We start from the raw sequence: 24,168 nt of genomic DNA on the forward strand, positions 1-24,168 counted from the left end.
CACTTGGTGATTACCCCTGTTTGTGTTCGTTTGGAGTTCCCGGAGGTCTCGGCTACGCGCCTTGCCTCAGGATCTCTGAACTTGAATGTTTAGTGTCTAGTTTTGCACCAAACACTTGTGTTTTGCCTTGGAAGGGCAGGGAATGCCCTGTGAGGCATCCCCACACACCACCGCAGTGGCTAGAGGTCACCGGCTGGTTTTTGCTGCCATCGGCAATGTATATTGCCGGTCGGCACTATTTATTGCCGGTCGCACTCCTTTTTGCCAAAATGGCATCTTTGGCCGGCCGACTACTGTGCATATGCTTTTGCAGATATTTTATCACAACTGTCTTGCTTTTGGCTCCCCTCCATACACGTGTATGGAGGGATCTCTCTCTTTAGAAGCTTGTCTTGTAAGCTTTACAAGACAAAAGGCTCTATAAGAGAGAGCCTTCTCTCTTGGCTTGAGGGTTAGACACTTGAGAGACATAAGATATTTTTAGACAGCCATTTTTAGAGTTTTGAGTTCTAGGGTTAGAAACCATACACTTTCTATCTCTATATCTCCCTCTTGTGTGTGCTTAAGTGCATTTGTGTCTTACTATTGCACACAAACACATAGTGTTTCACCTTGACTTAGCTACTGAGGTTCTAAGAGGTTGGTTTTGAAGTTTTGGAGCTGTTTTCAAGCCAAGGAGGGCTATTGGAGCACCATTTGTGAAGGGGTCTTCAAGGGTAACAATTTTGCCTCTTTATTCCCCAATCTTGCATTATATTTCTACCTATCTTAAAATCGTTTTTGAGCTTGGTGTATAATACAAAAAAGTTCAGTTTTTAGGCCCTCTAAATTGTTTGTTTAGAGTATTTTGTGGTTTGGAGGTGTTTGACCCCTCTTAGGCCTTGAAAGGCCCCATTTTGTGCTATTTTGAGTGAGTTTCGAGACTTTGGTGTTTGGGCCTCTTCACCACTGAAATCTTGAGGGATTTCAGTGGTGGAGATGGTGCCTTGAGGTCTCCAAAAGGGGAGGGCCACCCCCTCTCCTTGTTGTCCTTGAAATGGACCCTTTTTGGCCTCTTGAGAGAGCATCATGTTAGAGTGTGTATTGATCATATCTTGGCTGTTGTCCATGCTTATTATGCCATGATATAACCTTGTTGTGTGTTGGTTTTGGTACACCATGCATGCTTAGCATACCTACCATGTAATGCCTTGTTATTGCCTTAATATGCCTTAGGTTGTTAGCCTTTGCTCGAGCATGTTTTAGGTCTCGTTTTGTGAAGCTTGTGTGCTTATTTTGCCATGCTAGAGGTCTGTCCATAGTTGTTTGGGTCGGCCATGGCACGCATTATATGCCCCCTTTGCATTTTGGCTTGTTGGCCTCAAGTGTGTGAGTTTGTAGCATGCACTATTTGCTTTATTCTAATGATTTGGCATCATTTTTAGCATAATTTCAGACCTTATATCATGCTTGTATGTTTGCTTTGGACACCTCTTTGAAGTTTTGGAAGCTTGACTTGCATGCCCCATGTTTTGGCCTTTGTGTATACTTTTGATTTTGAGCCACTTAGATGCCATCTAGGGGGTCCCCTTTGCATGGTCTACGTCTGCCTTGAACCTATTTTAAGTCCCCTTAGCCTTGTGAGGCTTGGTTGGCTTGGTCATGGTTCAAGCCCCTTTGACTTGCTTCAAGCACTTGGGCTATTTGTTGCATGTTTAGCTTGACTTGTTACTTGGTTTGGCACCATGTTTTAACATGATTTTCAAAGCTTACCTTGCATGCCATATGTCCATGATTACCTTCTTTCAAATGTGTTTTTGAGTTGTCCCATTTGTGCCTAAGTGTTGACCCTTAACATGTGCATGTGTGTATGTGTTTAGTCCTTTATTTTGGTTACTTTGGCCATTGTTTTAGGCCTATTTAGAGTTTCCTAAATCATGTATAAGTCCACCTTTCCATCAATTTGCATAGCCTCATGTTTGCTTGTATGCTTGCATAAGTGTCTTGCCATGCCATGTTGCATCCTTAGCTTGTATGCCTAGGTTGCATTGCATCTTGCATGCATGCTTTATTCCTTGACTTGGTGATAGGAATTGGGCCTTGGTTTGTTTGTTTGGTTTACATTTCATTTGACATGAAAGTTGCACACTTAATTCTTTGGGCCGTCATGCATGGAAATGCGTGATTGGCGGTCCGAGAATCGAGACACGTGCCCTTTTGAGTCATAAACATGATAGAGGGCATAATTGGTGCATACATTGTTTGAATTGTATTGCCATGCAAGTTCTGTCCTCTACTGCTGTGAGTTGCAGGTTCTGCAGGCATTCTTTGCCGACCGGCAGTGTACATTGCCGACCGGCAGTAATTCACCAGCCGATGGATTCATTTTGTGCCGGTGACCACATACCACTGCCGATGGTAATTCTACTCAGCCGGTGGTGGTTCCCAGTATCCAGAGAAACATCCCTGAGGTTTTGGTAGCCTCCAGAGGAGCAGAGCAGGGAAAACAGAGGCAGACTATGCATGGCCGTGCACTTCTGAGCGGGACCCGTGCATGCGCTGCATCTGGCTCTCCTCCCGAGGCGGTTTACTGTTTTTCCTAGCTTAGTTAATTTATTAATTAATTAGGAAATTTGTAATATTTAATTAGCTTGCGTAGTTAATTAATTTATATTATTTATTTGGTCCCTCCGAGCGAGGGCAAATCTGTAATAAGTGTGGATGAGTGTGTGCATGTTTTCCAATTCCCACTTCTTTCCTCCCCTTTTATTTACCTGCTTATGATGGTAGATTAGGGCACGTTCAAATTAGCATACCTTATGTTATGCATGCGTGCATTCATCCATTTGTTTTACATGCACCGGGCTCGGTACATCACGCTAACTGCATTTGTATTTCAATTCCAAATTGAATACGTGCATCAATTGACTGCATTTCACATGCCATGCTTAGGTTAGCCGAGCCTACTCTAATTGCATTTTGCATGCGTTGCATTAGCCACTCTAACATGAACTAGGATCATGCATGTTTGCTAACTAGTTTATTGTTTTGGCACGGAGTACTATGTAAGTATTTTCCTGCTTTAGCATACTGCATGCGTGCGAGTGTTGCCATGATAGCATGCTTACCATGTGGCTAGATGCTTATGTGTATAAATTGTTTGAATGCCTGTGGGTGAAGGTTGGATTGTTTGAGTTGGAAAAACTCGTTGAAATCCGTATTTTAGCCTGCTTGCGAGTAGCAAATTCCAAAGTACTCTTTTTTTTTAAGATAAACGGATATGCAATGCTTATTTCCAAATTAGGCAATCTAGTCTATACTTGTTTGCTGTGCGCATAACATAGTAACGCTAGGCTAATAATTGGTTTAAGAACACATAACGTTTTCAAAATCGGATATCATGGTTAGTAGAGGCCGGTTTTCGGACCGGGCGAAAGGGGGTGCTCATAGCTGACCTTCCCCGATCGTACCCAAGCTCCCGAGCCGAGACAGCTCCGGTGATGACGGACATGTGGCCTTCGGCACCGAGTCAGGGTTTCCTAAATTCCCCCATAAAAAAATATTTAGGTGGCGACTCTGTATCTGGCAAAGCAGTCCATGCTTGGCACTTCTTTCCTAAAAACTGTTTTCTCAAAACGATTTGCCAGATTTGGACTCTTTGGTTCAAGATTAAGAACCGCAAACAAAATCGAGTCCGAACTGTAGCGGGGTCCCTCGCGGACGCGTGCTACACTTTTCAAAAGTTTACATATATTACATGAATTATCAATTAAGTGAATTTGATAATGCACACAACTATTAATAATTCACTTGAAAATTATTACTGTAAGTATATAAAATAGATATGACTTCTTCTAGAAGATACTTAGACTGTGTTGATACATGAGTTTGGGGAGATATTTGGAAAAGAAAAGAAAAAATGTATGTAAAATGTAGGTGAAATGTAATTATATTTTATTCACCTTTTCCTTTTTCCTTTTCAAATACCTACCTAAATTCATAAACCAAACGCAGCGTTGTGAAATGAGATTTTCGACATTTAATCTTAAATTTAATGAGTAATAAATTTTTTTCTTTGATAATCAATTTACCTAAAAACAATTTGCATTATTACTAATATAGGGTTTCAAATTTTAGATTTATCAAATATGCTATGAGTTTAATTACCATCTGAAAGGGTAATTTATGTTTGAACATAAGCCGAGCGGGGACCAGATGGGAAATGGGCCGAGCTACGGGTTGTGGTGATGGCTTGCTTAGTTTGGTCCTTGATCCTGTCAATTTGGTTAAGGCTGTGTGCCAATAGCCTGGTCTTTGTGCTCTGAACCGAGATATAGGTGGAAGAGAGCCAAGCTGGATGAGGACAAGGCAGAACCAAGCTAAGTGAGCGCGGTTAAATCTGTTGTGAATCGTGGTAGTGTTAGCTCGGTTGTTTTGCTACCAGACTGTGGTAGAACCATCTTACTTGGTTAAGCGGTGAGGAGGGTGTAAAAAGATAGGCATTATCTTTGTGATTCCTAGGAGGACTCTACTAAAGAGAGTTGGAGTCCTACTAGGATTGTGCCAAGCGGAAACTATAAAAGCTCATAGTAGGACCTATGTACAGGTATTACGATTTCTACTCTAAAAAACACAGAGTTTTTTTTGTCTATTGTCTATTTGCTGACTTAGGCATCAGAGAGGTATCCGGCATACACCCGCCGGCTAGCTCACGTTTGTGTTTTCAGGAAGTAAAGCGACGACGTTTGGAAGAGTGCAAACTTGATCAACAGGATTATACGAAAAGATTATTTCGTGCTCATACAATTGGTGCCATCTGTGAGAAGGATAAAGAACAAGACTTTTTGATCAAGTTTTCCTCATTAGTTAAAATCAATGGCGTACAATGAAGATTTGTTACAATCTGCTATTGATGGGCAAACCCCGAAGAGAGGTGGGAGGCGCGAAGGTTTACCTTCTATCCCACCCATAGCAGAATTAGAACCCCAACGATGGAACTCCCGGAGGGACACACAGGAGAGATGGGGTACAAGTCCTTGTCGCTCTCAAAGTTCTGAAAGGCAGAGGCGGAGGTTGGATCCTCAGGTTTTGGAGGATCGTGTAAGGGTGCAAGACGAATTAATAAGGAGGATGGTGGCAGACATGGAGACTATGAAGCGCCAAATAAAGGGTAAAGAGGTGGCGATGGAAGAGGGGCGCAAAGGCAACACGCTTTTTTACCACTCGGAAGATCGTGGCAAATAGGTCACGCCATCGTAAGCAGAAAGTAGGAGCCTCAGAACAGGTGACACTCAATCAAGGACTTCCAGGACTCGTTACTCCAGGTCTGAGAAAACGAGGGTTGAAAGGTCGTATACGAAGGGAAGTAACTATCGGCCCTCGCACATGCAGCAAATGACATCTAGACACATGGAGTTGCCTAGGTCAGCGGACCTGCAAACAATACTAGAGAAGAGGGCTTAATGGAAGGAGGACACCAGGGCTCGTGACCCTTGTAGAGTTTCAGCCCTACAGCGATTGGCCCTTAGGACGTATGGAATACCAATGTCGCACCTTGCTTACAAACCGACAGATAAAGTGTTAGCAAGGTTATAGAGCTTGCCGTTCGTTCCGACAATTGAGAACGTACCGCTATCCTCAGGCTTCCACCAGCCCAAATTCACCACTTATGAGGGGAAGTCAGACTCCTACATGCACTTAAGCCACTTTTCGCCAGGTTATGGCAGTATACCGGCGAAATGAGGCTCTAATGTGTATCTTGTTTCCTTCCAACTTTGGCGACCTAGGTCTAACATGGTTCGAAAGGCTACCGAAAGGCAGCATAACCTCATGGGCGCAGTTGGCAGAAGCGTTTGTGACTAGATTCAGAACGAATACCAAGATGCTAATGGAGATTGACCAGCTACTCTCCATTAACATTGGCGAGAAGGAAACATTGATGTCTTACAACAGTCGATATTGGGAGACTTTCAACCAGATTGGGGATTGCCCTACAAATCTTGCCATCGCACAGTATAAATGAGGTTTAGCAGTCGGTAACAAGTTGAGAAATTCAATCACGATGATGCCACCCCTCACGATGGAGGACCTAATGGAGAGAGTGCATCAGCATATCCGGGTAGAAGAAGATAGCGCTACAACAGCGATGCCAGATAAAAAGACTGCAGCAAAAGTCAACACAATAGAACAACCAAGAAAAAATGGGTGAGGCAGGCGAGCAAACAAAGAGGACCCCCAAACAAGGAAGTTAAGAGTCCGCACTACCATTACCACAGTATTCAATAAACCTATCTACCAGATTCTTAGCGAGATTGTAGACACCCCATTTTTGACCGACCTCAAAATTTGATGTCATCGTTTGTGCACTCGGTGATTGCGCATATTTGTGCTTGTCATGAGTTTCTAGGGGTTTCGGCTGAGCTCCTTGTCTCGGGGCCTCTTAACTCTTTTCCTTTTGGTTCGCTTTTGGACCATTGCCTTGATGCTTTTTCCTAGAGGGAGAAAGAGGCCTGTAGGCCACTTTTTGTAGCTAGAGGCTACTTTTTCCTCTTGTAGGCCACTTGTAGTGGCCCGTAGGCTAGTTTTCGGGGCTTTCGGCTGAGTGCCTTGCCTTGTGGCCTCTTGGATCTCTTCCTTTTGGCTTGTTTTTGTGCCATACCTTGTTACTCCTTGCCTACAGGGAGAGGAGAGGCTGTTGGCCGCTTTTGGTGGTTGTAGGCCACTTTTTCCCCCTGTAGGCCACTTTAGGTGGCCTACGGCCATTTTTCTACTTTTGTAGATATTTTTGGTGCTAGCTGTGCCAGCTGGTGAGCACAGAATGCATCCTCCATACACGTGTATGGAGGGATTCAAACAAGTTTTTAGCTTGTCAAGCAAGCTTATGCTTGCTTCTTCTATATAAGGGGAGCTCTCTCTCCCTTTCAAGGGTTCAGAAATTTTGAGAAGCAAAATATCTACTCTCTCTCTAGATTTTTCTCTCTCTATATTGTTGTGGTCTATTGTGCCTAGAATTGCATTTTCTTTGCATATTTGCACACAACCTCTTCTCTAAACACTCCTACTTTGTTGCTGAGATATTTGGAGGTCTTGTTTGGAGCTCAAAGGCTGGTTTTTGACTCAAGAAGTTGCTGTTGTGGCTGTGCTTCAAAGGTAATCCCTTTATCCCCTTTTGAGCCTTGTTTTAGTTGCTTACTTAGCCACCTTTGCATGCTATTTTAGGCTTAGCTTTCAACTACAAAAAGTTCCTTTTTTAAGTGCTTAAAATGGTTGTTTAAGGCCTCTTTGGTGTTGGGGGTTGTTAACCCTTTTGTGTGCCTTATTTGCTTGAGGTTGGGGCCTTCTTTTAAAGCCTTGGAGGCACCCTTTGTTTAGCCTTTCTACCACTGAAACTCAGAGGAATTTCAGTGGTAGCAACCATGTTTTGAGGTCCAAAATAGTAAGGGGTGGCCTCCCATTCTTGCTTCTTGGTTCCATGCCTTGTTGGCCTAATTAGTGAGCATGTTTTTCTAGCATGTGTTGGCTTGTTCTCAGCTCATTTTTGGTCTTAATTTAGCATGGCATAACTCTGTTTTGGCCTGGTTGGGTCACCTCATGCATGTTTTTTGCACTTGTAGTGTAATCTTGCCTTTTAGCCTTACATGCTTTCTACTTTGGCTCATCATTTTAGCTTATTTTGGCTATGCTCCCACATGCTTTTGCTCTTGATTTAACATGATATAACTCTGTTTTGGGTTGGTTTGGTTGCCCCTTGCATGCTTCTTACACTTGTAGTGCAATTTTGTTTACTAGCCTAGTGTATTTGGTGTTTTAGCCTAGTGATCTAGCATGTGTATGCTCTGCCCCAGTACATTTTTGGCTATGTTTTAGCATGCTTTAGGTCTAATTTGAGTGGTTTTGGTCATGCATGCTTGGCTTTGCATAGCTATAGTTCATTTGGCTTTGCTAGTCTTGCATTTTGAGACCTCTAGCATGTCATATTTGAGCTTTTTGCATGGCATGACATCATTTGGCATGTTATTTCAAACCATATACCTCTGCCATATTCTTGCATTTATCGTCCTTTCATTGTGTTTGAGGGTTGAGCCTTATGCTTCACTTGTAAGCCAACTTGCATGCATGCTTGCCTAAGCTTTTGAGCTTCCATCTCAGCATGTTTTGGTCTTTTTTTTGGCCTAATTGAACTCTGTCCAGAGCTGGTTTAGTCATTTGTGCCATGTATTGCATGCCTCTTGTGTAGTCCCCTTTACTAGCCTTATGCTTTGGGCCTTCTACCATGCCTTACTTGTGTTGCTTGCATGATATGTCATCATTTGGCATATGATTCCAGTGCTTGAACCTTTGTCATGCTCTCATATAAGTCACTCTTTCAATGTGTTTGAAAGTTGAGCCTTTTGCCTTGCTTGCGAGCAAATGAATGAGCATGTATTTCTTGCCTTTTTGTGCCTAAGTCTTAATGTGTTTTGGCCACTGTTTTGAGATGTCTTAGGTCTGTCCATAGTTGGTTTGACCATTTGAGCATTGTAGTGCATGCCTCATGTGTAATACACTTCTCTAGCTTTGATGCCTTAGCTTCTAAACATGCCATGCATGCATTGCTTATATGATAGAGCCTCGTGCATGCCACTCTAGCATTAATAGATAAGCATGTTGTTTGCATGTGTTTGGATTGGACGTTAATCCAAACATGAGAAATGAGGGATGTTTCATACTTAAAGTGATGAAATGTGCCTCATTTCTTAGTCGTCGTCCTCCTTGATTGTGCATGATAGGGTGGAGGCTTCTTGAGTCTTGTGTGTTACTTGTGCATTCATAAACTTGTACAAATTTGGCTTTTCGGCCATCGTGCATTGCGATGCTCGGTTGGTGGCCCGAGAGTCGAGTACTGCACTCCTTTGAGTTTGAGAAATGATAAGGAGGGTGGTTGTACACACATACCCTGCAAATGCCTTGCTTTGCTCTTGTTGAACTCTGTTTTCAGCAAAATGGAAGTATGGAGAAGCAACTGGCCGACCGGCCACTTTAAGTGGCCTACAGCCTCCCCTGGTGGCCGACAGTCCACCAGCTTGAAGATGGTTCAAAGTTGTTCTGGTTCTAGAGCAGAAGCAGTCTGGGAATTGGTTTGGTGTTCAGAATAAAAGCGAATGCAAACAGAGGCAACCGGTGGCAAGGCGACGGGATTTTGGAAAGAAGCAACCGAGCATGCATGCATTCCTTGCCCCGAGGCTCCTTTTAATTGCTTTGATTAGCTAGTTAGTTCATTAGTTTTGTATTTAAGTAGTTAATGCGTTTAGCTATTCATTTGTGTTTGTAATTAGTTAACTAGTTAGTTAATTAGTTGTGATTTGTAATAGTTAGTTTAATTAGCGTAGCTAGTTAGTTTTCATTTCATTCGGACCGTTCGTCTAGAGGGCAAATGTTGTAATAAGTGTGCTTGTGTGCGATGCATGTCTTCCAACCCCATTTCTTTCTCTATTTTACTTATTAGCTTTCGATGGTTAGTTTAGGTCATATCTCAATTAGCATACCTTATGCTTGCATGCGTGCATCATTCATTTGTCTTGCATACACCGGGCTCAGCGCATCATGCAAACTGCATTGTATTTCAATTCCTATTTGAATACATGTATCAAGTGTTGTATTCATATGCCATTCTAGATAGCCGAGCCTATTTTAGTTGCATTTTTGCACGTGTTGCATTAGGCATCTTAACATAGCTAGGATTATGCATGATTACTAACTAGCTTCTGTTTTGGCTCGGAGTATACTGTAAGTGTTTACACTTCAGCATCCTTGCATGAGTGTGAGTGTTGCCATGATAGCATGCTTGCCATGAGGCTATTTGCTTAAATGTTTAACTACATGAATGCCTGTGGGTGGAGGCTTGATTGCCTGAATTGGGACAATTCATCAAAATGTGAGTTTTAAGCCCACTTGAAGTGGCAAATCATCATGTTTTAAGCCCACTTGAGGGTGGCAAATCTGCGCTTTAGCCTACTTACGAGTAGCACCTTCAAATCATTTTAAAAAACAAACATGAGATGTTTTGTTCCAAATTGAGTGATTTAGTCTATATTTGTATGTTGTGCGCATCGCAAAGTAAGTTAGATTAATAATCAGACAATAACGCATGTGTTTTCAAAAACAACATATCATGTTTAGTAGAGGCCGATCCTTTGATCGGGCGAGCGGGGGTGCTCATTTCAGGACCTTCCCCTCTCATACCCAAGTTCCAGAGCCGAGAAAACTTTGGTGATGACGGACACGTGGCCTTAGGCATGAGTCAGGATTTTCTAAATTTTTCAAAACAAAATATTTAGGTGGCGACTTTGAAATCTGGCAAAGCAGTCCATGTTTGACACTTTTTGATTCAAAATTGATTTTTCAAAACCAACTGCCGGATTTTGACTCTTTGGTGATTTATCAATCTTACATTGCACTTTGTGAGATTAAATTCAGAACCGTGATAGGAGTCCAAACTGTAGGACCAATTCGAGCTTTCCGAAAGGGGGCACGGAAAAGTCAAGCTACAGAGATACGCGATGAACCCTTCGTTCGGCGGCCAGCCAAGTTGGGAGAAGCACAAAGAGGTTACGATGAGAGGTGTCGTTGCACCTTCCATGATGAAAAAGGGCACGGAACTGAAAATTACATACCATCGTGGCAACATCTGGAGGAGTCAGTGGCCGCCAGTCACCTGGACCAGTATATAGAAGGGGGAAGATAGCCAGCCCCCCAGGACCACAGCAGGCCGAGCGGGATGCCGGTTGATGGCCCACCTCAAGGCATAATCAACGTTATACATGGGATTGTCGAACCAGAGCGGGTATGTGAGCTTAGAGGGATGTTAAAAAAGGCTCAGCACTTGAGAGAGGTGCTAAATGTACAACCCACCGTCAAGAGGGGAAAAACGGAGGCAACAAACGTCATCTCCTTCTCTGGCAGGGATCTAACAAGGCTACATTGTTCTCACAATGATGCACTAGTGGTCACTTTGCGTGTCAAGAATTTCGACATCAAACGGATTCTGATTGACCAAGGAAGCTCATGCGAGATAATATATTACAAGACCTTCAAGCAACTAAAATTGGAGGACAAAAACTTAGCGCTCGCGACATCTCCCCTAGTTGGTTTCAACTCGATGCCAGAATGGCCAGTGGACAAGATAATCCTGCCAGTTAAGGTAGGAACAATGATGAAACAGGTGGAGTTTTGGGTATTGAAGGTTCCTTCCACTTACAACACAATCTTGGGAAGAGCATGGTTACACGCCATGCAGTCGGTGGCATCAACTACTATCAGGCATTACGGTTCCCCAATGAAACCGGAGTGATTGAAGAAGTCTTAGGAGACCAAATCATGCCGAAACAGTGTTTCGTCACGGTAAACGGCAACCGTGCTGCAAAAGGGTTTGTACAGATGGTGGAGGCGCCAGAAAGTAATGAACTGTTTGCAGATGTCGACAAAGCAGTAGAACAGAAGGCAGTGGAAGACTTGGTTGAGGTTAGGATAGATGAAAAGAACCCAGAAAAGTTCTTTTTGCTCGGCTCGTCTTTATCTAGCACTGAAAGAGTAGAGGTTATGGAATTTTTAACCTCTAACATCGAAGTGTTTGCTTGGACACCATACGACATGCCTGGCATTGACCCTAATTTCATCTTCCATCAACTTAATGTCCATCCAACTGCTAGACCAATTATACAACGCACACGCCGATCGGCACTCCACCACGCAGAAATAGTGGTGGAGGAAGTGGGAAACTTGCTAGAGGCAGGAGCCATCATAGAAGTACACTATCCCAGGTGGATCTCCAACACTGCCATAGTACCAAAGAAGAACATAAAATGGCGCGTTTGCGTGGACTACAAAACAGTCAACAAGGCATGCCCAAAAGACAGTTTCCCCCTACCACGGATAGACCAATTGGTGGACCTAACAGCAGGACATAATCGACTTAGCTTTCTTGATGCGTATCGGGGTTACCATCAGATCGCTATGTATAAACCAGACCAGGAGGTCATGTCATTTACAACACCCAGATGACTATACTGTTACAAGGCCATGCCTTTTGGCCTGAAATACGCGGGGGCTACATTCCAACGGATAGTCACCAAAATGTTTGAATCATTGTTAGGCAGAACAATGGAGGCTTACATAAATGACATGGTGGTCAAAAGCAGAGATGAGAAGGACCATCTTAGGGACCTAGATGAAATGTTTCAAATTTTGAAGTCCCACAAGTTGTGTCTAAACGCATCTAAGTGTGCATTCGGTGCAGGGTAAGGCAAATTCCTAGGCTTTCTAGTGACCAACCGGGGTATAGAAGCTGATCCCTCTTAGATCAAAGCCATCCAAGATCTTGAGAGGCCCAACACAGTCAAAGAAGTACAGCATCTCATTGGCCTAGTAGCTACACTAAACCGGCTCATAAGTTGGTCGTCAGACAGATGTCGACCATTCTTCCAGGCACTGAAAGCCAAATTTGAGTGGGATGAGAAGTGTGACTGCGCCCTAGAAAGCTTGAAAGACTATATGACCTCTCCTCCGTTGTTAGTAACCCCGGTACTAGGAGAAGAGCTCTTTTTGTACTTAGTAGTTTCACAACATGCAGTCAGCGCAGTATTGGTTAGAACGGAAGGAATCCAACACCTGCCTATCTTTTATGTTAGCAAGACCTTGTTGGGCACTGAAACAAGGTACCTACCATTGGAAAAGTTGGCCCTAGCTTTGATGATGGCCTCAAGAAAGTTGTCACATTATTTCCATGCCCACACCGTGATCGTCTTAACGGCTTTTCCCTTAAAGGCCTTGTTTGAGAGGGCAGATTTTTCTGGATAAATCTTAAAATGGGCAGTGGAGTTGGGGCAGTTCGATATCAAGTTTCAACCCAGAACCGCAATAAAAGCCCAAGCTTTAGCAGACTTTGTGACTGAGTTCACGCCAGGAAGTCATCATGTCTGCCCGATCGATTTGATCGACACAATAGAAGTAAGGGGCGAAAAGTGCTGCGGGAACTGCGTAGCCCCTAATGCAGGATGCCCAACTACATTACAAGCCATACAGGTTTGAGGACAAGAAGGAAGGAACAAACCATGCTATTCCCAGTGGGGACTCATCAAAAAGTAAAGATTTAAGGCAGTCAGATAGTGAAGATCAAACCCCAACAGCGAATATTGACCTGGAAGAAAACATCAGCAACATCCATGATCCCAAGACATCATCCGATCCCTCTACTTGCTGGAAGCTATTCGTCGGAGAGATGTGAAAACTCTTCGTGGATGAAGCATCCAATAGGCACGGTGCAGGACTTGGCAAAGTCCTCATCTCACCAAATGGCCTAACAATTGAACAGGTAGTCAACCATGGCTTCCTAGCATCCAACAATGAGACGGAGTATGAAGCACTGTTAGCAGGCTTAAAATCAGCACTCTACATAAAGGCTACCAAGTTGATGGTGTATAGTGACTCCCAACTGGTAGTCAACCAGATTTTAGGTGACTATGAGGCAAAAGATGATAAGATGGCTAAGTATCAAGAGTTAGTCAAGAAGGAGATCATGAAATTTGAAGTAGTTCGGATAGAGCAAATCTGCCAAGAGGAAAATAGTAGAGCAGACGACCTGGCAGGTTTTGCTTCCATAGCAGATACATCTATCCCACACCCATTACTGATTAACTTCCTACCTAGACCAAGTATTGAGGAACCCAAAGCAGCCGAGGCATGTTGTGCCAAACTAGGCCCATCCTGGATGGATCCCGTCATAATATTTTTAAAAGATGTCATCTTGCCTGAAGAAAAAAAAGAAGCCAACAAAATTAGAGCAAAATCACAGCAATTTTGGCTCTCGCCATTGCTGGCATTATACAAAAAATCCTTCACAGGACCTTACCTGAAATGTGTCCATCCCAGCAAGGTCGAGGCATTTTTGTTTGAGATATACGAAGGCGTATGCGGAAGCCACCAAGGAGGAAGATCATTGGCTTATAGAGCAATTTCACAAGGATATTGGTGGCCATATATGCAAGCAGATTCAGAGAAATATGTCAAGAGGTGCAAGAAATGCTAGAAGTTCGCACACCAAATACATTAACCAGCCAGAGAGTTTTTACCATTGACTAGCTTGTGGCCCTTCGCAATGTGGGGCTTGGACATAGTGGGACCACTTCCAACTACGCCCGGCAACAGAAAGTTCTTTCTTACAGCAACAGACTATTTTACAAAGTGGGTGGAGGCAGAAGCACTCGCATCTATAAAGGAGAAAGGCGTTAAAAAGTTCATCTGGCAGAACATCATCGCTCGATTCGACATACCTAAGGCTCTAATATCTGAAAATGGCACTCAGTTTGATGGCAAAATCTTCAGGGGCTTTTGCGAAGAGTACAAGATAGATTTCTACAACTTTACACCAGCATACCCTCAAGCAAATGGCCAGGCGGAAGCCTCCAACAAAGTTGTCCTAGATGGTTTGAAGAACTGGTTGGAGAGAGCAAAAGGCAAGTGGGCTGAGGAACTTCCTCATGTTTTATGGGCTTACCGTACCACACCTCAGCGGTCAACTGGAGAAACGCCTTTTTCCTTGGCCAATGGCATAAAGGTAGTAATCCCATTGGAAGTAGGCCTCCCCACTATTAGAAGTGAAAATTTTGACCCAAACTTAAATAAAAAAGCCATAACCTTGGAACTCGACCTTGTAGAAGAGAGAAGGGAAAGAGCATTAGTTCACATTGCCTCATATGAGCAAGAGTTATCCAGAAAATATAACAAAACAGTGCATCCGAGGCAATTCAAGATTGGAGATTGGGTACTGTGCAAAGTAATGGGCAACACTTTGGTACTTGGAGATAGCAAGTTAGGACCTAACTGGGAAGGACCATACAAAGTGGTTGGTTTTGTAGGAAAATGGACATATCACTTGGAAGATGGAGACATCAAAGCTATTCCCAAGCCATAGAACACTGCCAATCTCAAACTATTTTATTTTTAACTTTTCCCTAAAATACTTGTAATTTTTCTTTTTTCAAATAAAGAAAGTAGTTTTTTCTGCATAATTCTTTTTACTGTAAAAGTTATTCTTAGTCATTGCCAGCTAGGGGCAATCAAGAAAATGTGTAGGATTGACCAACATTCAGTCCTCTTCCTCAACCAAGATAAGGAACTAGGCAGAAGAAGGTTGACAGGATTGACTAAACACTTTCTCTTCTTCAGCCAAGATAAGGATCTAGACTGAAGAAAGTTGGCAGGTTTGACCAACATTCAGTCCTTTTCCTCAAGAAGGTTGACAGGATTGGCCAAACACTTTCTCTTCTTCAGCCGAGATAAGGATCTAGACTGAAGAAAGTTGGCAGGTTTGACCAACATTTAGCTCTCTTCAGCCGAGATAAGGATCTAGGCTGAAGAAGGTTGGCACCAACATTTAGATCTCTTCAGTTGAGATAAGGATCTAGGCTGAAGAAAGTTAGTAGGTTTGACCAACATTTAACTCTCTTCAGCCGAGATAAGGATCTAGGCTGAAGAAAGTTGGCAGATTTAACCAATATTTAGCTCTCTTCAACTGAGATAAGGATCTAGGCTGAAGAAAGTTGGCAGGTTTGACCAACATTTAGTTCCCTTCTTCAGCCGAGATAAGGATCTAGGCTGAAGAAGGTTGGCAGGATTGACCAACATTTAGTTCCCTTATTCAGCCAAGATAAGGATCTAGGCTAAAAAAAGTTGGCAGGTATGACAAACATTTTTTCCGGGCTTTTGGACCAAGATAACTATCTCGGCCAAAAAAGGGTTGGCAGGATTAGGTAAGGCTTAGCTAAAGAGTTCAAACTTTTTGCAATTAAGATTGAAAGATAATTACAAAAACAGGGCATGAACCGAACAAAAAGTTGGGAAAACTAACGGATTTCATTCCATTTTGAAATGTACATTACAAGAGGAGGGGCTTGAGCCCGGTTATAATTTCATTGAAAGCAAACATCAAAAACAAAATTAAGCGAAAAGATTGTCCAAGTCAGCATCCAGATCAATCCAAGCTTCACCACTCCTTAGGCCGGTTTCAGCGGGTAGGTCGGTCACAGGAGCCTCCTCAACCGTACTTGACACCGGTAGCTCCACCCAAGTTGTTTGGAAACCGTGATCATTGATTGCAGGTGGGGCATTGTCTGGATCAGGGGATCCTTCATCCTCCTCCCCCTCTTGGAGAAATTTCTATTGAATGGCGTTGGCGTAGTCCGCCATGTAACTTGGAATGAAGTGAGCGGGAGAGTTCTGGAAGACCTCAGTTTCTTGCCCCTGACTGAGCTTCGTAACAGCTGCCTTCCATCCACATTTGAAAAAGATGTCCTTCGCAGCTTTACACTGCAAGACATAGGTGGCCTCCCCTTCTTTATAGCCACGGTCTTCAGCGTTTTCCATTTTCTTTTTTAGCTCGGTGATCTCAGCATCTTTCTTCTTTTCGAGCTTGGCCAGTTCACGCAGATAACGGTCTTTCCTTTCGGCTAGCACCTTTTGCTTTTCCACTTCTACCGCGTTGACCAGCTCGGTGAGCCGTACGTTTTCAGATTCGAGCTCGGTCATTCTTTGCTTGGCTTCATGTAGCTCGGCCGACTTGTCGCTGGCATTCGCCACGGCCGACCGCGCAGTCTTACGAAGCTCTAGCACATGCTTGTGATCAATATGGTTTTTCTGCATGGCCTGCACAAAGGAGAGGTAGGGATTATGTTAAAACCGAGCAAACAGATTGTGTAAAATGAAAAACAAATAGATGGGAGCACTCACAAACACCATTGACTTAGTGGCCGAGCGGATGGCCTTTAGCTCGGTTAAGTGGTCATGGTGCTCCATGTCTGGTGGCAGACACACGCTTTTAGCCAGGTTAAAAGCAAGCGTGTGGTCCTTTTCAGCAACCACCGAGTCTGTGATGGATATAGCATGATTTTTGTAAGTTATTTTTGGTGCCCATTCTGATGGGCTTGCTCGGTCAAACTGCACGGGCTCAGGGCTCGGCAGCGTGGTTTCAGGAAGCACGGTGTCCTCCTCATCAACCAAGCGTTGCGGCTCGGTTGAAGCAGTTCGTGTACGCTTGTTCGGCCAAGATGTGGAGGCCTTGGCAGTTGGAAGGGCGACCATAGTTTTGCAGTGTTGGCCAGACGACTCCAGCCCGGTTTGCGCTTCACTAGGGGCCTACTCAGTGATAAGCGCTCGTACAACTCTCTTCTTTGCCATTTCTTATTCTTTTGTTAGGGGGGATCAGGTTGATTTGGGGAAGAGTGGGATCTGGTTTAGGTGATGGTTCAAGGAGAAAGTCAGTCACCCTCATATTTCTCCTTCCGCTATATCGGTAGAACGGTTCGAAGTTAAGCAGCTCGGCCCAACCACGATGACGGTATCAGAGTGCGACACGAAGAGTGTCTTGGTTGGCGTATGGGTAATGTGATTTAAGCTGATTTAGGTCTGCACAAAAGAAAGAAGGGTTAGCACAATGAGTAAGCTGGATCAGCAAACTAAAATTGAACCAGAGCATTCTTACCAGCAGTTCGTTTATTCCAGTTTATATTGTAGCCCGGTATCTGGGCTTCTTGGTCTTCAAAATTTCCAGAAACCCAGAGGAAGTCGTCGTCATTTAAGTCTTTATCCAGTGTGTCTTTTATAATTTTTTCTCGGCCTCTTCTTACTTTTAAATAGTACACCCAACCTGTCACGACCCCAAACCGCCCCTAGTAGTTTGGTGCCGTGATGGCCAGTAATCTGAGATTACCAAAGGCCAACTCTCAAAATCCACACACAACAGAGTATAAATATATGGGGCTCACAAGTACAGAAGCGATACATACAAACCAGATTAGTCCATAAGAGCTGTGCGTATGTCAAGTGGAATAACAACCATCTTCATATGGGTTACAACTTAATTACAAATGAAGCAAAGTACAATTTACATCTTGATCAAAAGTCTTCTCAAGCCGACGTGTGCAAAATACAAGTATTACAAATCGAGAAGCATAATTTTCAAGACTGCCGACATAAATACAAGTCAAGCTGACATAATCAAAAATCCAAAACAAGCTCGCGAATCACATCTAGGCGTCAACACCCTCTTGCTCATCACCTACATATATATAGAGAGGGTGAGCTTGGATACTCAGTGAATGGTATAAATAATAAAGGGTTTGCATGAATAATAGCCGAAGTCTTTCAAAACAATACAAGTCAAAACTTTATATAACAAGGGATGGATCTCGTCCATCTAACAAATCTTCAAAGCTTCAAGGGATGCTTACTAGCATCAACATATTACAAATGATAACATTCCGGCTAACATATCCATGCGGTAAACCGTCAGTGGCAAAACAAGACAAAGCAAGGGAGATATCTCAAACAAGGGTGCTACCAAAGTTTAGAGTCCTCTAGCACAAGGGACCTATGCTACAAAGGCCCGTAGCCCTTTAACACGAGAGTACTGCGAAAGTTTAGAGTCCTCCAGCACAAGGGACTTTCAAGACAAGATGTGCTGCGAAAGTTTAGAGTCCTCCAGCACAAGGGACTTTCAAAACAAGATGCGCTGCGAAAGTTTAGAGTCCTCCAGCACAAGGGACTTTCGAAACAAGATGTGCAGTTGCATTATAGTCCCCTGGCACTAAGGACTTTCCGAGAAGGTCATCAAAACAAGATAATGCTTGATGTACAAAATAGGGACAATTATTCATGCTTAACAAATACTTTCAAAACAAAGCAAAGCAAAGTCTTTATCAAAACATATAACATAGCTTTATTAAAAATACCACTCACATAGTTCTGCAAACGTCGGGGTCAAGGCAAGTCCAAGTCCTACAAACACATGGCAAAGTCTATTGAATGCACTTCTCAAAACAAGTCTTGCATGCATGCAAATGACCTCGACATTCTTCAAAGACTAAGTCAAATCGAAACAAAACACAGTTTCTTATCTCAGGAAAACATGTTGGGCAACCACCAGGTCTTGGCCGAGGTCCCACACCTTCTCGCCGAGGTGTGGTCCTGACGGCAACATTCAAAAGCGAAGTCGGGAACAATCTGGGTTTCCCTCTTGATAAACATGAAGAACATGAGCATGAAGAACTTGAAGAACATGAACATGAGGAAGATGAATGCAACGATCAAAACTTGCTATTACAAAAGCTGAGACTTTATGCTATGAATTCAAAAACATGGACTTGGGTACCCATACTCAAGGATCTTATCAAAACAAACACAAAAACATGAGCCTTAATGCAAACTTTCGGATCAAACGAGGCTTTTCTTCAAGAACACATGAAAACCATTTTCTCTTTCTAAAACCAACTTTAAATCAATGCATGACGTGCAGAACGGGTTTGATCGTGCAATGCAGCTAGATGATCAATAAGAACAACAAGAGTAGGTTAAGATTCTAACCTCAAAACTCGAATCTAACGGTTTAAGCTCCAATGATCAAGCTTGGAAGCTCACTCTCTTACCTAAAGGCTTCACTTCCTTCTTCCTAGAGTCCCTCTCTCTAAAAGCAAGATTTGATACAAAAATGATATGTTTCTCTCGACAGTCACTGACTTAATCCCTCTGCCGGGACACGTGACATCGGTTGATTGGCTCTACTCAAAAAGGTAACTGACTTGACAAGACAAGATCATGACAAAGTGTGTTCAACAAGCTAGACGGTAAGAGCACTCCGGCAAGTAACGACAAGACTCCGGCAAGCAAGTGGCAAGGACATCGGCTTGGAAGGTCAACACTTGACTAAGCTATGCCACACCTTGGCCTAGATGTGCCACACCTCGGTCTAGGTCATACCATTCCAGGAACAAAATCACTAATGCAAGGATCAAGGATCTAGAACGCCTAGATATTAACATCTCGGCCTAGGCGACGCGCACCTCGGCCTAGATGGTGACATCTTGGCCAATATGCCAAGGTAAAGATGGAGGTCAACCGATGGGGTTCCAAGATAGTTCTAAGTGTGGAAAAGTTCCAAGGTGTCTAGGCTCAAGATAACCTCAGCAACACACCAGGCAAGAACAAAGCATGCAAGCATCATTCGAGCAAAACAAGACAAGATTTGCAAATGCACATATCAAAACAAGATTATACATAAATGTATGCAAGTATGACTAAGTTAAAATGAGGGTTGTTGCACAACCGTCGTCATTTTGACCAAATGAATATTGATGGAATAGCTCGGCCAATCCAAGGTTGAGGCCCAGCCAGCAGTTTAGCTCGGCTATGCCATTTATTATTCTATAGGTATTGGTGGAGAGCTAGGTTGGGCATAATTTTGTTTGCCTGAGGAATTCGCATATGAGTTGAGCAGGGAACCGAAACCCGGCTTCTACGATAAATATCACGGTGAAAGGGACGAAGCTCGATTTACCCCAAGGTGTTGTGTCTAGCTCAGCTAGAGAGAGATGGACGCCATTAGGAATTTAGTAGTCTCGGTGGAATTCGGCCATGGCTCCAGGCGAATTCACTAGGAGCTGGTATTTACTTATGTTAACTTATAAAATTGTTGGTATGTTCACAGTGGCCTTGATCGGCGCAGCTGAGGCTTTGGTTGGCTCGATTGAGCAAAGCTGTCTAGGGGCAAGATGTAAAGGTGTGCCTGGCCAACCTAGTCAAGTCTGCAAAGTGGAAATAAAGAAGTGTTATGCCCAGACAACTGGACCGGGCTAAGTAAAAGTGCAATTTAAAAGAAAGCCTAGCTCGACTGCGAATGGTTACGGACCATTTCATAGTTCGGTCATATAGCGAAGGCTAAACTCATTGTTTTATAGCACGGATGGTGATCAGTGCGTCCTAGTTCGGTCTAATACAACCTTGAAGGTTGCAAACAGGTTAGTAGCTCGGTCATAACACGATTTTGGATCAAAAATCATGTTTGACGTTGGTTCAAAATCTGGATTATGAGTTTTTTGGGCGCAGGCGTGTGGTTTTTTAGGTGATGGTATTTGCTTAAATGCTCAGTTATGGATACACATGCATATATATGGTAAATTAAAAATGAAAGTACATAAATGAGTACATAAGAACATTAGAAAGAGGTATTGAACAAACTTACGAGTTTAAGTGTAAGAACAAAACCCAGCCAGCGAGAAAGCAAGTAAAATGAGAGGGACTGGACCGCAGAAGCTGGAGTAGGTCTCAAAAGCACAAGAAGAGAAGAAGATGAATAGTGGGGGTGAAATTTAGAAAATGGCTTTTGAATAGGCATAAAAACGGCGAGACTTTTCAAATGTTTTTTGATAAACGTGGGACGGCTATCGCAGTTTGAAGAATCAATAAACTTGTGCCATGTGTCACAGACAGGACATAGTGTTAGGTACGTGAAGAGACGGGTTGTGGCAGGTACAGAGCTGAAGACCGAGCTAACCCAACTCGGTGGGGCTGAATATTTTAATCCCGGTGGAATTACTTATTTTAGTTCGGTTGGCTTGTATGTTTTGGCTCAACTAGAGAAGAATAATCCCAAATCATGTGTTGCAGATGGAATTAAGAGGCAATTGAGAGAGTAATTTATGTTTGAACATGGGCCGAACTGGGACCAGATGGGAAATAGGCTGAGCTATAGGCTGAGGTGATGGCTTGCTTAGCCTGGTCCTTGATCCCGTCAGTTTGGTCAAGGTTGTGTGCCAGTAGCCTGGTCTTTGTGCTATGAACTGAGATATAAGTAGAAGAGAGCCGAGCTGGATGAGGACAAGGCAGAACCAAGCTAAGTGAGCGCGGTTAAATCTGTTGTGAATCGTGGTAGTGTTAGCTTGGTTGTTTTGCTACCAGACCGTGGTAGAACCATCTCACTTGGTTAAGCGGTGAGGACGGTGTAAAACGATAGGCATTATCTTTGTGATTCTTAGGAGGACTCTACTAAAGAGAGTTGAAGTCCTACTAGGAATGTGCCAGGCAGAAACTATAAAAGCTCATAGTAGAACTTATGTACAGGTATCACGATTTCTACTCTAAAAAAGACAGAGCTTTTTGTTTATTGTCTATTTGCTGACTTCTGTTTATTGTCTATTTGCTGACTTAGGCATCGGAGAGGTATCCAGCACACACCCGCCGACTAGCTCACATTTGTGTTTTCAAGAAGTAAAGCGACGACGTTTGGAGGAGTGTAAATTTAATTAATAAGATTATACGAAAAGATTATTTTGTACACCTACACCATCTTAAATTTTGTTAAAAAGTTCTCATTCAAAATTTTAGCAGGTACAACTAAGAGAAAAGTATGATTTATCTATATGTTCATTGTTTGATTGAGATGGCACAAAATTTTGGTGTCATTATTTGCCTAGGGTTGGGCCTAATGCATACACATGTTTTTTTGTCTGTGTCTAATATTGCCCTAAAATGAGTTTTTCATTTCCAAATTAAAAAGACATGTAAAAATAAAATGAAATTAAAGTTTAAAATCCGAATATTAATAACAAATAAAGAAAAAAGGGGTTGTCAACTAAAGTATTTTTAATAGAAAATGTTTAAAAACTGATTGTGTGATTAACCAATAGTAATGGATTAAATAATTATAATGATGGATAAATAATAAAATATCGTTGGAGGTACACATAGTCACATGATATTTTGGTTTCGTTTGGCTATCCTAGTTGAGACTAAAAAAAATATAAAAAATAAAATATGTTAAATAAGTTAATAAAACAAAATATCACATTCAAATTATAATTATTTAATTTTTTCCCTAACAGAAGTCAAAAAACTTAAAAAAAATTTGCCAAATAAACTTTTTAATCTTAAGCTAAAAAAATTCCAATTCCAAAATGTTAACTAAAGATTATTTTGTTAAACGGCAACTTTATGTCTATGTAATACAGAATAGCTCAGTTAGCCATTCTTTTATATTTTTATTTGCCTCCGTTTGGGAAGTGGGTTGGTTTTTTGATTTTTTTGGCTATTTTAGCCTGGGCTTAAAAGCTTGGTTTGGGAAGGGCTTTTTGAATTTTTGGCTTTTTTGAGTTTTTTTGTGAGAGAAGAATGTAATGATTATGAGTTGGATGTGATGTTTTGTTTGTTATGGTTAAAATAGTCTATTTTGTTTTTTATGGCTAAAATAGCCAAAAAAGCCTGCAAACCCACTTGCCAAAAAGGTTAGGGGTTTAATACTAACTAATGCAAATATTGATAATTTTTCATACATTTATATTTAGGTAATTTATAAATACATCCTTGATATTTGCTCAAAATATGCATTATCCCTTATGGTTATGAAAGTTATATCCCACCTCTTCAAATTTCTAATTGCAACAAATTATCTCTTTTGTCAAAAAATTATCAAGACAATTAACTGTTTTTAATGATATCTAAAATATATTTCAATTAATAATTCGGATAATTTTATTATTGTATAGAAGCATAGTTAGAAATTTCATTTTTGCATTAATTCTATTAAGTAAAAAATTCTGACAAGAGAGTATTTATAATTTTTAAAATTACAAGGGCAATCCGTATTTTAAGTAAATTTTAGAGATTATATTTGTAATTTACCCTATATATTTCAATAGATAGAAGAGTAATTATACAATGAGAAATATTTACATGATCAAGTAGACTACTAATCCATAATAGTTAGAAAGTCAACAAAGTTTAAAAATTAATCCACCAAGCCCATCAAGCCAAACACAGCAACCATTAATAATAACATATGATACTCATAATAAGGGAGAAATAAACCAATCACCACAAAATATATCAAACTCCTCTTTATAAGAGTTGAACTCGAAATTTCAGACCACAAAGGGTGCTACACAATCACTAGACCGAATGGCTTAGTTAATTTTTCTTATATTATGGGACTTTGTAATATTGTTTATATTAAATTTTTTTTTTCTCTCTATGGGCTCTTCTTAGGTTAATCCCTGGACTGATATATTCTTTCAAATTATAGGATTTTTTGTTGGATTGAATTGTTAGACTTATATATCCGTTAAAACTATGATTGTTAAATTGTAATTTTTGTAGTGTAAATACATCTATTGATTACCAAAAGAAAAAAAAAAAATTCCTAACATATTTCTTCATATGAAAGATCCTACACATATGTAAATAAATTAACTTTTGAATGAGTATTTTAATTATAAAATTGGTATAGGCGGCTTGCATGTTATTTTTCCGTCATCTTTCATGAAATGTTAATAAAAAGGTTGATATTGAAACAAATCAGAAAGATCAACGGAGTAAAATGTAACAAACTTT

Source organism: Camellia sinensis, chromosome 10 (assembly GCF_055761805.1).
Source record: "Camellia sinensis isolate YWXY chromosome 10, ASM5576180v1, whole genome shotgun sequence".
Classification (NCBI taxonomy): Eukaryota; Viridiplantae; Streptophyta; class Magnoliopsida; order Ericales; family Theaceae; genus Camellia; species Camellia sinensis.